Source organism: Aptenodytes patagonicus, chromosome 6, assembly GCF_965638725.1.
Source record: "Aptenodytes patagonicus chromosome 6, bAptPat1.pri.cur, whole genome shotgun sequence".
NCBI classification, from domain to species: domain Eukaryota; kingdom Metazoa; phylum Chordata; class Aves; order Sphenisciformes; family Spheniscidae; genus Aptenodytes; species Aptenodytes patagonicus.
This window is the reverse complement of record NC_134954.1, coordinates 3,656,266-3,671,496: the sequence shown is the minus strand read 5'-3', so window position 1 is coordinate 3,671,496 and position 15,231 is coordinate 3,656,266.

The window sequence follows — 15,231 nt, the reverse complement described above, 5'->3', positions numbered from 1 at the left end:
TGCTAAATTGCAGATTTTAGAAGTTTTATGAGTAAAGCGCGCCTAGGCTTTGCCCCCTAGTTTATTAGCAGTTTCATTTCATTTCTCTTTATCTTCCTCAGCCCTTCATTTCAGAACCAGTCAAGTTTCAACCAAGTGGGTTCATTATCACATGGAAAAACCCACGTGCTTGACTAGTGCTATAGACTGCACCAGCGCCCTTAAAAATAATAACTACAGCAGGAGCGAGCAGCCACGTCCCTAACGCCGGCCAGCTCGGACTTCTCTGTCGCCCCACGTTGCCATGGCTACGAGCGATGCTCAGAAACCAGCGCTGCCACGGAGATGAGATTGCCATGACACCGAGGCAAGCGGGAGGCTACGCTGGGCAGGTAACACACTCCGAATACTGGCTGTCATTATTTTAATTAATAAGGGAATATAATGTAGCCACTTACAGGTGGGTAATGCAGAACTTTAGTAGCGTTTCTGCCGAATTAAACTAAAAGGAGAGGTTTTAGTCTAGCTTTAAAAACAAATGGCAAAAACGCAAGATCTCGTTAATGAAACAAATCACAGAAAAAATATATTGGATTTCTATTGTTATAACAATAAAGTGGAAACAATTAATATGCACTAAACAAGTAAAAACCAAATGAGGATCCCTTACATCTATATTAACTACATATTACTGCCTTTCTAAAGATGAAGGGTAAAGGCTTCCCAGGAGTCAATTACGGTGCAAGAGAACCCAAGCAAGAAGCAAATTCCTCTGTACGGGGATTTTTAATACTGTAAACTCGTCCGTGACTGGGGGGGTGCAGGACTCAGCCTGTGTGATCCACAAGCACCCTTAAGCAGGATCCATGTTATCAACTCCCATTTCACTAGGTACCTTGCGGTACCGAGATACTCATCTCATGCTATTCAGTTGTTGCCAAGACACCGTTCACACTTCTGATTCCCCATTAGCATCAGCTAATAACCTTCCACTGGCTGGTTTTCAAGGAGCTCCAGAAGGATTCAAGGCTGCTACAAGAAAAGAACAAGGCAGGAGAGAAAAGCTGCTTGTTCTTGCAGTCCAAAGAAGTATAGCCCATGGCTTTTGCATGCCTCAGATAACCAGGAAACCAGAAAATAAAACCCCAAATCCGTTACTTTCTTAAGTCTAATCATTTGGGGATCTGAGTTGTGACTTTTGAATAATAGCTTGCTTGGAGTCAGCAAGAGCAATAAAACTTTCAAAAAGCAGACATGACCACAAGTTCCGCTGTTTCCACCCTCTTCTCCCTCAAGTGTCAAGCAAGCTTTCTCTCTGCTTACATCCACAGCTGGGTCCCTCCTGCTTCCCTGGAAGCCCACAGCACAGCCCCCACATTTCTCAGCCGCTTTCCCTTGTTCGAAACATAGGTGATTTGAGTAGAGGTTCAGACAAGGGCACAGAAATTGTTCACCCTGGGCAAAGCTTCGGTGAGCCGCGTCCCAGCGCTGGGGTTGGGGGAAGCCCTGCTGCCGAGGCCAGCCGGTGCTGCTGCCACGTGCAGATGGTGGGGTTGGCGTGGACGAGGTCAGGGACACCGAAAAATTCCAGCCAGCCTGATCTCCCCCCATTATTTTGCTCTGCCTGAAACAGAGACGCTGTTATCTTCGACCCTACTCTCCTTCGAGGATGCAATCAAAGCGCTTCTGAAATGCTGCTGCTTCTGCAACAGTAAATCCACAGTGGGGAAATCGGTCCCATAGACCTCAGAGCCCCAGCAAAGGCGAAACACATTTAGTAATCACCATGTTTATAGGGCTGTATGTTCTAGGCTTTGCATTGGCGTAACACTCCGTACATGTGTTTTCCACTCGGCAAGGAAGGTAACGGTGGCAGAGAGAGATTAACACCAAGGCTAGCAGGAAGCCAACGACACAATAAACGTCCAACTGCCCAACCTCTACCGGAGCAACAAGACTATCCTTACCCTCAGGTGAAGATTTGTTTCAGATCTTATTTCAGCTTCACTTGATATTAGCCTCCAAAACAGTTTAAAAAAAAAAAAAAAATCCTTACGTGTGTGAAAACAATATTGCAGACAAATGAAAGAGGTATGAGAACCCCAAGCCAATACATCCTGTTCTGAGGCTGGTGGGAAGATACCCGGGCTTGCGAAGTGGAGATTTCTTCATTCTGTCTCTGGGCAAGTCACTTGCTCCAGGATTGAGAGGCAGAGGGTGACTGGGTCACTGCCCGGGAGGGAGACGGCCTCCGGGGAGGTCAGGAGTTCCTCCCTACAGCAGGAAAACTACAAAGGATGGATTAGAAAGAGAGGAAGTTTTGGGGTTTTTTTTACTTTGTTTTGCTCTTGTGAAGACACTCAAAATATTTTCAAAATAAATAAAGTAGGACTGGGGAGATAATTCTTCACAGTAGAGGTATTGCTTTTTTCTAGATCCAAAATGCGAGGGAATCGGGTCAGAACCACGGGTCTTTGCTCTTGTAAGAGCTTCTCAAATTCACAGGAAAAGGAATGTCACCGCTGTTCACCAAGTCACCTGCTGCACACAAGTGCGATTGTAACCGAGTCACTGACAAATTACAAACATTTGCCACAATTTATTAGTCCCGTAAGTTTGGGGGTTTTTTTCTCTAGTGGCTGAAAAGAAAAAAACTGAGTCAGCTCCGGCACAAAAATCTCCTCTTCAAACGCTGGTGAATGGGATGAGACTTAGGCCCTTGCAGGGTTTTCTTGTTTACCCCGAGAATGTAGGTCTACGGCTCTGCGAAGGCAGACACCAAGGACCATGATCCCTTTGCCGGCCGGGCCGCGGGCACGGGCTGGGTGCAGCTTCACACCGGCGACGCAGCGCGCAGATTCGGCTGGAGAGAGAACGGAGCTGCCTGCATCCATCCGCGCAGCCGGGCGGAGTTTGCTTTACTTCTCTCCGCTCACCTAAACCGCCAAGGATTAGGTTTTACAGATTGGGCTGCAGCAGCATAAAGCCTCCTTTCCTCTACAGGAGGGTCACCCACTCGGCTGCTCTCCTTTGCAGCCCCACGTAAGTGGGACCTACCAGGTCTGGATGAGAAGATCCGTGTTGGTCGTGCCCGAGTCTCCCCTTTCTTCCAACGGGCTCACAGCGCTGGGACAGCCCCGCCGCCCGCTGCCACCAGCGGTGGAGAGAGAATCCCGCTCCGTGGGCGCAAATCTCCTTTCTCCCTTGATACATTCCGCTCGCTTTCATGGCAATTCTTAAAGCTGATTTTTCTAGAAACAATTCAGTTGTTGCCTGCGTAGTTAGCGGCCTTTCTTGCTCAGCCGTCTCCCTGTGAGATTCAGAATCATCCAGAACTTGTCAAGATTTGGGGGGTTTTTTTTTGGATGTTGATGTACATTTAATATTTAGGTACATTCCTCCACTCCCAAGAGCACACTCGGTGGGAATGCGGGAAGATGGCTGGTTTGAAGGGGCTAGGCACTTGGGAGCGATTTTTATGCCTGAGGAGCATCAGCTCACCAGCCTTGCCCACCCCTTTCCCTTCCCCATCACGGTTACGATTAATCCTCCCACGTGCATTCTCCTGCACTCTCAGGCATCGCTGGTTAAAAAATAACTCCCACGGCCCAATTTATACAAGCCCGCCAGCCCGTTCCCCGAGCACTCGGTGTGGCTAACACAAGGGTTTTCCTTTGCCCCCCCAGACAAACGTGCCCTTCTCGAAGCCTGTGCCGCCCAGGCTCCCTTCCTCCAGCAGAAGTCTCGCCTGCAGAAGTGCTGGTTATGCTCCACACCCGGGTCTTCCCGGGGGTGCTCCGGGGATGATCCCCGAGTCCCGAGGGCTCTGCCTCGTGGGCAACTTGCAACTATTGGAGTATTTAGCTTACGGGCATTTTAAGCGAAAGTTGAACACAAAGACGACTTATTCTTATTTGCGTATGCGTAAGCCCCCCCTCAACCTTGAAACACAGAGTAAGTTGTTTAGGATCCTAAACAGTGTGCGTGTGTGCCAACGTATTAATAAATAAATAGGCAATTTGCAAAAACCCTACCCCAAAGTGACATTGGCAAAGAAACTGAGCTCTTACCCAGAAGAAAAGCAAATATTGGTCAACAATGAAAGTAGGAATCTTTGTACCCGGCAGCAGGGCTCTACAGAGGCGGGTGGGAGGTGGTAGGGCGGCAGAGCTCCTGCCCGCAAGGGTCCGGGCGGACGGCAGGCCCTGCCACGAGGCTGCGGCCAGGGCATGGACCCTGCTCTGCCGCACACCCGCCACGCTCCCCGGGACGGCCCCGCATCTGGGCAGCACTACAAGGTGAAAGCAGGACAGACACTGCCCTTAGAAGTAAAACAAACCAGAACAAAGCGGGAGACAAACGCTGAGCATTATGCTACGCATGGGAGCGGGGCGAAGCCAGTCACGGCTTTCCAGGTGCCGCAGCGAGGGGCTCCCAGCCGCTGGCACAGGGACACCGGTACGTCCCGCTGCCCCCTGCACGCACACCTCCTCTCACACAGCCGAGGCTAAAAATCAAGACAAAGCTGTGAAGCAAGCAGCATGAAAATTACCCCCCCAAGTAACATTTTAAATATCACTTAAATTATATTTAAATAGTATGACTATCTATTGCCACCCTTTGTACCTATTGCCAGCCATATTTTCTTACACTGGAGTTTGAGGGTATGAACATACTCAGACTGTGCCCTGAGATATTCATTTAAGATCATCACGCGGACCAGTGGAGAAAAATCAGTAGAGATTTTTGCTTTGAAACTACCAACACTTCAGTTTATTAGCCTGGGAAATAAAAACAACCCAACAACAAACCCTCAAGTTAATTATCCCAACCTCAGATGGGCTGAGTTATCGATTCCCTCCAGTGCTACAGGATTATCCACTCCCAGAGGAGCTGCACTGACAAGGGGCTCCGTCACACTTATTTGCTGATCTCTCCAGCATCAGGCGCTGGTTGGGGACCCCGACGAGTTAAGGCTCCAGCCCACAGCTCCTGCGTCCGCAGCCACCTCCAGAAGCGATGCCCGGTCGTGTCACCAAACTCCCAGAGACGGTGTGAGGTATCAGCTCCAGAATAAAACGGGCCAGCAGATGAAGAAAGGGGGTGACGAAGAGAATTAAAAGTTTCACTATACTTACGAAAAAACATTTACAAGAGTTCTGTCTACTCAGTTAATACAGAACTGAAAACTTTTGCTGCAGTCCACACATCCTTCCTAATTTCAAAAAATTTATAAACTATGGGTGAAATGCCAGACGTGGAGATGCTGCAAGTGCTTGAGATTTATCAATCGTTAAAGCCGTGTGTCTCTGCAAACTATGAGAAAGGTCTTGGCAACAAAATGGAAAAATCATAGTAAGAAAAAAAAAAAAAAATAGGGCAAACAAGATGCTAATGGGTTTCTTAAGTGGAGCTGGGATGAAAACCAAAGCTGGACTGTTTCACAGTGGAAGCGGGGTATAATTTTCTGAAGCCTCTGCTAAAGGTTACCACACCAGCGTCCTTTGCTATATAAAGTCACTGTTGATGAGTAAGGAGCCCTTGCAGAGCTTAATCCAAAGGCTCCCGACGTCAGGAGGAAAAGCTCCCTTTGCCTTGCTGGGCTTTGGCGCAAGTCCTGACTCAGCAGCTGGCCGCACGTGGGGACACGGACCGCGGCGCTTCGGATGGGAGAGCATGCCATGGCTCCGCTTTCCCCGCCAGAAAGCCGGCGTCACCGCACGCAGCCGCTCTCGGCGGCGATGGAGGGCAAACTCATGGGCAAACTCCTTGAAAAGAGAGGATCGTGAGGACAGCCACCGCCGGTGTTCCCCGTGACATCGCCAACGCGGCTGGACCCGGAAGGCGAAGGGAATACCGTAGGAAACCTGGAGGTACAGCCAGATGCAAAGAGAAAAATAAGAGCACGGAAGAGAAACAACCAAATGCTTTTAAAAATAAGTCTTAATTGAACAAAAATTGAAAGGAGCCGGGGAGTACGCTGTCGTCTCAGCCAGAGGTGGGAAAGGAAACATCAAACGGTGTCAGCCTGTGGTCTTGAACAGACTTTCTAAGGCTTTGCTGCTCTGAATCAGCACAAGAATCAGCAAAACCACAGTGGGCTAGAAATTTCTAGCACAATAAAGCTGTTCTAAGTACTACTGGAGCTTTCTTGAAAAAGTAAACAAAGACAGACAGATGGAAATAATTATAATCCGAGTGCTTGAGATTGTTGGAGTGCAGTTTTCAATTATCCCACATTGGCCTGGGCCCTAGAAAGCTATCCAAGCGGCTAAAGCTACAACAGGGGGAAAAAAATTCACTCCTGGCGCAAGCAGGTGGGAGGCTCCTGGGCTCCCAAACCGGGGCTGGTACCAGCAGCAACACCCCCCAGGCACACAGGTGGGGCTTGTGCAGGGGCACTGGTGCCGGCACCCACGGGGCTGCAGCGGAGCGCTCCGTGCCGCGAGTCCGTGTGACACAGCCCGGGACCCCCGGCACCTCCCGCCCCACAGTAGGGCCGAAACCACGGAGCGGGACGTGGCTCCCTGCACGGGGGTGAGCCAAACTCAGGCGGCTGCGGCGGGTTCTGGCAAATGCCCCCCTGGCTGGGGGCGTCCCAAAGCCCATCTCCTCCTCCTGCCTGCTGGTCATCCCTGGAGCAGGACCGAGAACTGATCTACCTGCATATCCTTCAGCTGCATCAAACAGGGAATTCTTACTTAAAAAATAAAAATTAAACAGTTAATAATACAAGTTTAAAAAGAAAACAAATGCCATGAGACTTCTTCCCATATGCAAGGAAGAAACCCCGTGTTGCAGATTTCTCACCCAAACCAGTTACCTCCAGGGTGCCCATCGCTGTTGCTGCTGTCGCTGACACCGGTTCCAGAAGCCACCCCAGACACAAGCGATTTTGTGTGGCATTTCCACAAAGTCACGGCTCTTGTCAGGTGGCAAGTAACTCTTAAAAACGGAGAGAACTGGACACGTGCCTGACGGCTAAGGGCTTGCTGGGGATCAGTATTGGGGTGGGGGTTTTTTGGTTCACGATAAAAACCCATGAGCAGCATCAAATGACCACAGCTTTCTGCTGTGGGTCCTCAATCCCCCCGAGAGCCGGCCAGTGCCACCAGCCCTGCAGCTCCCCACGCCCGAAGCTTTGAGGAGCGCGATGTCTGTGAGCCCCTGTGAAGCTCGTCCCGGGCTCAGCATCCCCCCCCCAGCCCCAGGGGCAGCCCTGCCCTAAGCCACAGCCGAGCCACCGCACGCGTCCCTGGGCCGGGGCACGCCGGCGGTCCCAAAGCACACGCCCAGCAGGTGAGATTAGACAGATTTCTCTATTATTCAAAGTAGCTCAGCTTCTTCTTCCCCAAGGAAAAGAGAGTTGCTGTAAATACATTTCTTCTTGCACCTTGGCCAACCCTGCCCTTCAAAGAGCTCTGTCAAGCTGCTCAAGATTGGATAACTATCTTCTGCTAACTCTCCACTTTCTTTAAAAAAAAAAAAAAAAAAGAAGAAGAAAAAATCTGTAGCTGATCTAATTATAAATATTGAAAGGTTTATTTAGGCATATTTTCCATTGTGGAAAACACAGGGAAGCTCTGAAAGATTGGGAGGGGTGGGGGTGGGGGTGTCTGGTTTACCGCCATAGACTGGCTACTTATTACAACTTAATAATTTAACGTTTTTTGCCTACCTGGCATTTCCCAATTCATCCACATCATTCTTGTGCAAGAGCCTGTCACATTCCAGTAATTTAAATAAACTGCACTCCGTGACAGCAGGCCCAGAGGTTCAGAGCGCAGCAAATTTCCCTATATACCATTTTTGGCTAGAGGAATAAAAAAAGATCTTTAGGGAGAGACGGCAACAGCAGCTCGTATCTGGGATATATCAGCAGCTCCTTCTTCCCTGGGTATGTGATTCACGGAGGAGGCTGCGTGGCCGCCCGACTCCCTGGCTGCCGTCGTGGACGATGGCAGCGAGTCCCAGCCCACACCGCAAGTGCCACGGGCCAGGGGACGAGCACGGCCGACGCCGACAGTGCCTTTCGTGAGAGTCCAGCGCAGTGAGACGCCGATGTCGGCACCGCTCGTCACGCCCGTGCCCCCGCGTAGACGGCTGCAAAACACGCAGCGGGACGATAAAGACGGGCTTGGGTTGGACTTGCTGAGCGTTAATATCCCTGCTCGGCCTTTGAGCCCGCTGCAGCCTCGCCAGCGGCGCTCCGGCCCGCTCGCCCCCACGCCCGGCGGGGAGCTCGGTGAGGAGGAGCGCTGGCCTGGCACCGAGCCTTGGCAGGCCGGCCCGGGAGCGGGGAAAGCCTCTGCCCGGCTAGGCCAGGGCTCTCCGTCCCTGCTCGCCTCCGAGGCCGCCTGTTCCCGCCGAACGCCCCATTTCAACCGGGAAAGTGATAAAGTTAGACTGCCCTCTGCTTGCTGTGCCCCTACTTACATATCGCACAGCAAAACGTGGGGGGGGGAAAGCGGGAGCGGGGCAGGGCGGTGGCAGAGCGGCCGCAGGCGCAGCCGGACAGCGCGGCTGGGACAGGCTCAGGGCAGGGAAAAAAAACAGAGGCACGGTAGTTCTGCAAAGACGTATGACAGCGCTGGGAGCGAGGAAAGTCTCTAGGGGAAGAGGGGGGAAAAAAAAAAAAATATATATATATATACATACAGGATAGGAGAAAGCCATAAGCCGGCAAAGCCGGCAGGTCCCCGGGAGCACGGTGCAGCATCATCCCCGCGCGCCCAGGGAGCAAAACAGCTCAGGAGCAGTTCTGGAGGTGATTAACCAAGTATTTACTGTTGTATGGAAGGGCAACGGGCAAGTGCAATGGTTTATCAAACCCGTCAAGGCCGCTGCTGTCAGCAGAGGAGAGGGGCAACTGGTGCCCCCCCTCAGACAGCGCAGGGGATAGCAGAGGAGGGGGCGGCATCCTTTCACCAGGAGCGCGTCTTGTAGCCAGTTAAACCCACTGCAATTCATTCCCTTGTTTAATATTAACCACGGAATATTTAGACCAATGCGAAAAGAAAGGCGTCAGGATAATGTAAAAGTTGATTTTTTTTTTTTTCTCTCTTGTTGTTTACTCAAGGTTTTCCATTTCCCCCTGAACCGGGGGCTGCTGCAGTCCAGCAGCACTGGCTATTCACAGCTCCTCGAGCTGGAGGCTGAGGACGGCGAGCCTTCGCTTCCACTGCAGGCACTTCCCAAACGGGGTCCTTTCTCTCCGCCCAAATTAGCAGTGGGCCCAGCCTTCCACAAGGGCCAGCAAAGGCAGGGTGGGGTACGCACCCGCGCGCCGCCCCGAGCGCGGTCTGCTCCAGGCGTCAGCCACGGGCTCACCATTCCAGGATTTTATAAAAAAAAACTTAGCTAGAAATCTCTGCCAGTCAAGATCTACAGAGAGCGTCGTGCCTCCTTTGCAACCAATCCGTTGTACCTACATCTACTATAGTCCAAATTTTGCAAAACAATTAACAAGGATAAAACATCGGCTATGGAAAAGACCGCGCCAGAAAGATCCGATCAGTGCGCAGTATAATGAAAAGTTACTGGCAGAAAATAAAGCTGACAGAAGTAAATGGGAAAGAGATTTAAACGCAAGTATCCCTTCGTACCATGGGGGAAAAAATTCTGGAGAGCATCCCAAATCTCATTTATTTATGAAAACATTAGGAAAATTACTGCAAAACACGTTATCAATGGCCCATCGATGAATATAAACAGAAGCAAATGCAAAACAAGCAGATCCCGGGTACTGGAGAGCACGTGAGGGCACGGAAATTTTTCTGCATGCTCAGTGGAAACACCATAATTGCAATTGGAAGGACAACTAAATTTGAGCAAACTAAAGCTAGGCTTATCCAGAGCCCGCAGCGGCTCCTCGGGTTTAGGATCTGAAGGAAGCCAGCCCTGGGGAAGCACACCCCATCGGCCACACAAGAGACCCATCACCTGCCGTTCCTGGAAAACATCCCGTAATCCATTATTAGCCGCGTGGTGGGATAACTACATGGGAGATGCTTTCCAAGAAATATTTAAATCGAGGTTATCAAGACTTCAAACAAATAAAACTAGGTCTCTGAAAGAAGTATTAGGACATTTTGGTCAGAACGTCCTTGGTGAGAGGTAAAGCAGTTAGACAGCCACCGCTGCCCGAGCGGCCAGACTGCCCACAGGTTGCCTCTCAGGAACCGCCATCCCCCAGAAGCTCCGTGCTGGGGGTCTGCACCAGGCAGGGACAACCCAAAATCTTCTGGCCCTAAACACGGGCTCTGCTCCACCTTCCTGCCCTGTTGCAAGTCACCTACCCGGGCGTATCAGCAAGCGTGAGCACATACGCACGTGCAAATATCCTAGTGGAGTCGCACTAAATCACAGATTTATCGGCCCATTTCCATACAGAAATTATTCTTGAAAATCTACCCTCCCCCCCGCCCCATTGTTATACGGCTTTTATGCGACTTTGGCAAGAAGGGGCAGGAAAGAGGGTGCGATGCCGAAGAGGCCAGATTGCTCGCTGGCATTCTCAGTTTTCCTGATAATTTTGTTAACGCTACCAGATTGCTCGCTGGCATTCTCAGTTTTCCTGATAATTTTGTTAACGCTACTGTAGCTGGAACAGACCAAGTCGTGAATTGCACCAAAATGAAGCAAAACCGTTTACATTTCCAAGAAGCCTGGCAGCAATACCCAGCAAACGTGGGTGAGATGCAGAGAAGCCAACTGACGAGACAGAAAATTCTTAACGAGTTTTAGCAACTCGTTTCCTTACAGCTTGTCAAGCGTCCACAACCTACCTTCCCACTACCTCAAATAATGGAAACTCTGCTTTCCAAGTCATTCTTAAATCTTGTAAATAACACACTTAAGCTTTAAAAACAACTATGGATACATATGTACTAGGAATAGTGTCAAAAAGAACGAGTTTGCAGCAAGATCCTTGAGGTAAATCTTATTTAGAAAAAACTGAACAGCATCTGATCGGGGTCATTAAGGTAAATCTCTAAATCAAAGTCTGTGTTAATTAGCTAACCACCCAGGACTTTTTACCAGGTTGGGATACAGTGAATTTTATGGGCATTTGATACAACAGACACTCTCTTTTGCTATTAGTATTTTCATATTTCAAAACGATGCTACTTTCTCCCTCAGCCTCTCTAGGAGCCTGAAGTAGCAGAAACTCTGTGGAAACGTAGGGATCTGTATCAAGATCTTGCCCTTTCAGAGGGATTAGGGGACGCTATCCACCAGGCCTGTCGCCGAACACGGTTACCGCGATTGCCTACCAATGGAAAGCCATATGAACTCTTCCATTAAAGCCATTTACATTATAAAGTCGTCTCTCAATTACCCGGAAATAATTACCAAACAGAAAAAAAAAAAAAATCAACCCGGCCACTAATAGAGAGCATTACAGTTTTAGAGAAAAAAGCCCAACTAAACACACACACCACTCGTAATAAAGTGGGAAAGGGCGTACCAGAGCGCATGGATATTCAGGGGTTGGGGATTAAAATGCGGCACGTGGCTTTTTCCTGCTCTTGCACTTGGCAGTGCTGCATGACCCTGAAGTCTGCAATAAAGCATCTTTTTGACGTTACGCGCATGGAATATTCCCTCGCAGAGAGCTGTGCCGCTCTTCCAGGTAGGTGTGCTCACGGCCAGCGTAACCCACCTACCCCCAGCAGGAAAACCACGTTTGCTTTCCTACCAGCCACCTCGTACGGGGGACCAGGCAGCAGTTTGGGGATGCCCGTCCAGGACCGCGCGCGGACGCGAGTGGTCCAACGCCCAGCCGCGCGCGAAGGCTGCAAGGTCTTTACGTTAGGGAGACGGGCGGGTAAAGCTAAGCAGCGTTTTCCACGTACAGCAGGAATGAAACGCTGAAATGCTTGCTTTAAACAAACTTATAATGAAATCTGGGATTCAAATCTTGGATGGCTACTTGCCGAAAGTTGCAGGTGACTGTTTTAATACTTAGTAGCTTCAGCAGAGAAAACATTTACAAATTCTCGCCGAAATTCGAGCTACCCGCACCCGCTGTCCCCCCAGCCGCAGCAGTCGGATCCCAGCCGGACAGGCACCGGCACGCAGACGCCCACCGACATCAGGTCTGGCCCAGGAGTCCAGCTTCAGTTATCCAGGCGCAAAAGCTCTCCCTCCTGGGAACATTTAGTGCTTTCCCCATTTTCGCTGGCACCTCAGCAGGCAGGTGAAAACTACTCAACTCTTTCATCCCCCAAAAGAAGTATTTCTACCACCGGCTCCCCCCTGCACAACGAAAAGGCGTGGTTACCATCTGTTCCCCTAGCTTGCCAAGGGCAGAGAAACCCACTTCATTCCTATGATTTCTAGGGGGAAAAAAAAAAAAACCCAGCCGTCATCTTCCGCACCGTTCGCCTTTCGTCTGCTCTCGCCTGCAAGAAAACTTTCCGAAGGGGAGGGCGGGCAGGCTGCCTCCGGCCGCGCACCGGCGGCTGCCCCCCGCCCGGCGAAGAGCAAGGCCCCTTCTGAACCCCCCCGAGGCGGGGGCACGTCAGAGCGGGTGCAGCTGTGGAAGGGTAGCACAGGCACTGCTCTTGGTTTAACCTCTACTGCCAAAGATGGAAATTGTGTATACACAGAAGTATCAAAAGATTTTCAAATATATTATTCCTAAGTATTAAAATTCTATTTTTTTTTTTTCCCCCCCCAAATCACTCACTTTGGGTACTCCCTTTCCCTGCTGTCCCCCTCGATCTTTCTGGTGCAGACAACAATAGCAACTCGGGACTTCCAATGTTTTTATGTGTAATTCTACTGTATCTAGATCCTACGCCTCTCTAATCGCTCACCTAACACAGTATTTTCTGAAAACTAAGGCTCCTAAAATGGTTACATGCTTATCCTTTCTGAAATTAGTTGCTATAATAAATTACGTACTATAATAGTTCAGAACTTGTTTACTTCTCTATTTTATTAAAGAGCCCCCTAAAGGCATTTTAGCAGCTGTGGATGCCTAAGGGGGGAAAAAACCAACCAACCAACCAAAAAAAAAAAAAAAAATCAATTAAAGTGTGTCATATTAGCCTAAATGAATTTGAAATTAAAAGTTTTCAGTCTTAAAAAAACCCAGTATTTTTGAAAGAAAGAAAACAAACCACTTTTTTTGAATACAACTGAAAATCAGGAAGAAGCTGGAGCCTTCTCATGGCTGATTAAAGGGATAAAAACAAAGATCAGCTACGCAGCAGGGAGGGCTTGACATTTGGCCAGCACCACGCCGCTAGGCATCTGGGGAACCTGTAAATAAAGACCCAAACCAAAGAGGAAAGAGGCATCTGCTAAGCTGAGGAGCCCCCAGGTTGGACGGTTACCAGCAACGGTTTTGTGAGCTTGTAACCAAACCTTAAGCGCTCCAGATCTCTTCAGCGGTCCAACCGCAAGCAGCTAACGCCTCTTTGGGATCTGACCCTTCAGCCCACAAACTTAAGGAAAATTAAAACACCAAGTAAGTCCTAGTACGCCTGGATAGTGTAAAAAAAAAAAAAAAAAAAGGGGATAATAATAATGTCAGCAGCTTACGGCTTTACAGAAGGCGTTACCACAGCCGGTGCTCTTAGACAAGGGCAAATGGCAGATCACATGCAAGTAAAATAGACAAAGCAGGATGGTAACTTTCCTCTAGTGGAAAACCAGGCCAACCTGCTAACTAGTGTTCCTGCATGCATCTTGAAACCGTCACGTTGATTTTGAATACCTGACAAGGCTTGAAATTATAGTTTCAGAAGAGACACGTTGGCTAAATTCCCACTGTATCAGGTATCGTTTCTACTCCTGAATTGGCAAGTCTCGCGCATAAGGGTGATTATTACCCAGTCCAGATACGTGAACTCACCACCAACAGTATTAACCCACGGAAAAATACATCAGCAACACCTGTATAGCACGAGCGGCCGAGTAGTCGGCCGGGATGTTCACTACCTGCGAAGCACAAGCACGTGGCTACTAACATAGAAAACTGCCAGGACACCAAACACGAGCAATGCAGGGATGGAGCCTTTTGCGAAAGGTTACCGGCAACGCGGGGCAGGGAGCAAACCAAAAGGACGTGCCCACCATCGAACAGGTTTCCCTGCCGGTGCAACATTTTCAACTACCCGAACCCACTGCCCTTCCTAAACAGCCACGCGCTCAACTAACGTGATTTAAACTCACTAATTTACAACCGTTAAGTTATCCAGGCTCAGAGAGAGAAAAATGAAATGCCACTTAAAAAACCGGACGTATGGGGCCTGATTTGTGAAATTAATTTTATTTTTGAAACATGATATCCAATTACAAATAAATAAATCATACTATTTAACTCAATTAGGATATACAATGTTCAGGCAGTTCATAGTAACAACCAAGATCACATTGAAAATGAGTTTACATTAAATAACCAATTACAATAATATACAACTGGTCATTAATCAACGTTTCAGCCTGGCCCAAGGTGTATGCGAAGTTGAAGATTGTTCCTCTTACCAGTAAAGAAACAGATGTACGCAACTTTATACCGAGTCCAAAGTAGTTAATACATCACATTAATAAAAATTAAAAATGCTGCACTGCGTCGCCTAAATGTAGTTTTAGTACAGAATAAAAGCTTGTGAGTTTTAGGATAAAGGTTATTGCAAAGGAGTCTTACGTCCTATAGCAATTTCCACCTAAACTTAGAAGCTTTACAGGGCGGTTTTGATGTATGGTTTCAATTCCATACCCTTCTCTGCATCCTAGCTGTAAAACCGGTAGGACGTAGGTGTGCATTACATTCTTCCTTTCAGTTGCACGTTGGCTTTCTCTTTTATTTCAGCAAAATATTTTATTTCAGCAAAATATTTTACTGCTGAGATACAGCTTCCCATTGAGGTACGGTCCCGCTTGTGTGAACTGCGGTTGCAGCAGCATCGGTAAGCTTGCAAGGTCTTTTCTGACATGTAATTTTTTAGTTTCCTAACCTACTCCCGAAACACTGTTCGCTGCAAAGAACACTTAGGGCATCTAGATTGAATTTAGCCTGAAGTGCTGAAATATTTTTAAGTAATTGTAGGGATTTAAAGGAGATTCACAGCATCCCTGGAATTTCTTGGTCAGTCATTTTTTGTAATGAAATATGGAAATTTTCACAACAGAATAAGCAGTTACAATTTCCAATGACTCAGAGTCCTGGGAAGTTTGTATTTACAAAAGCTTTGTTAAAAATCCCCCCCTTTTGGGGGCCCCTCAGGTGAGGTATAT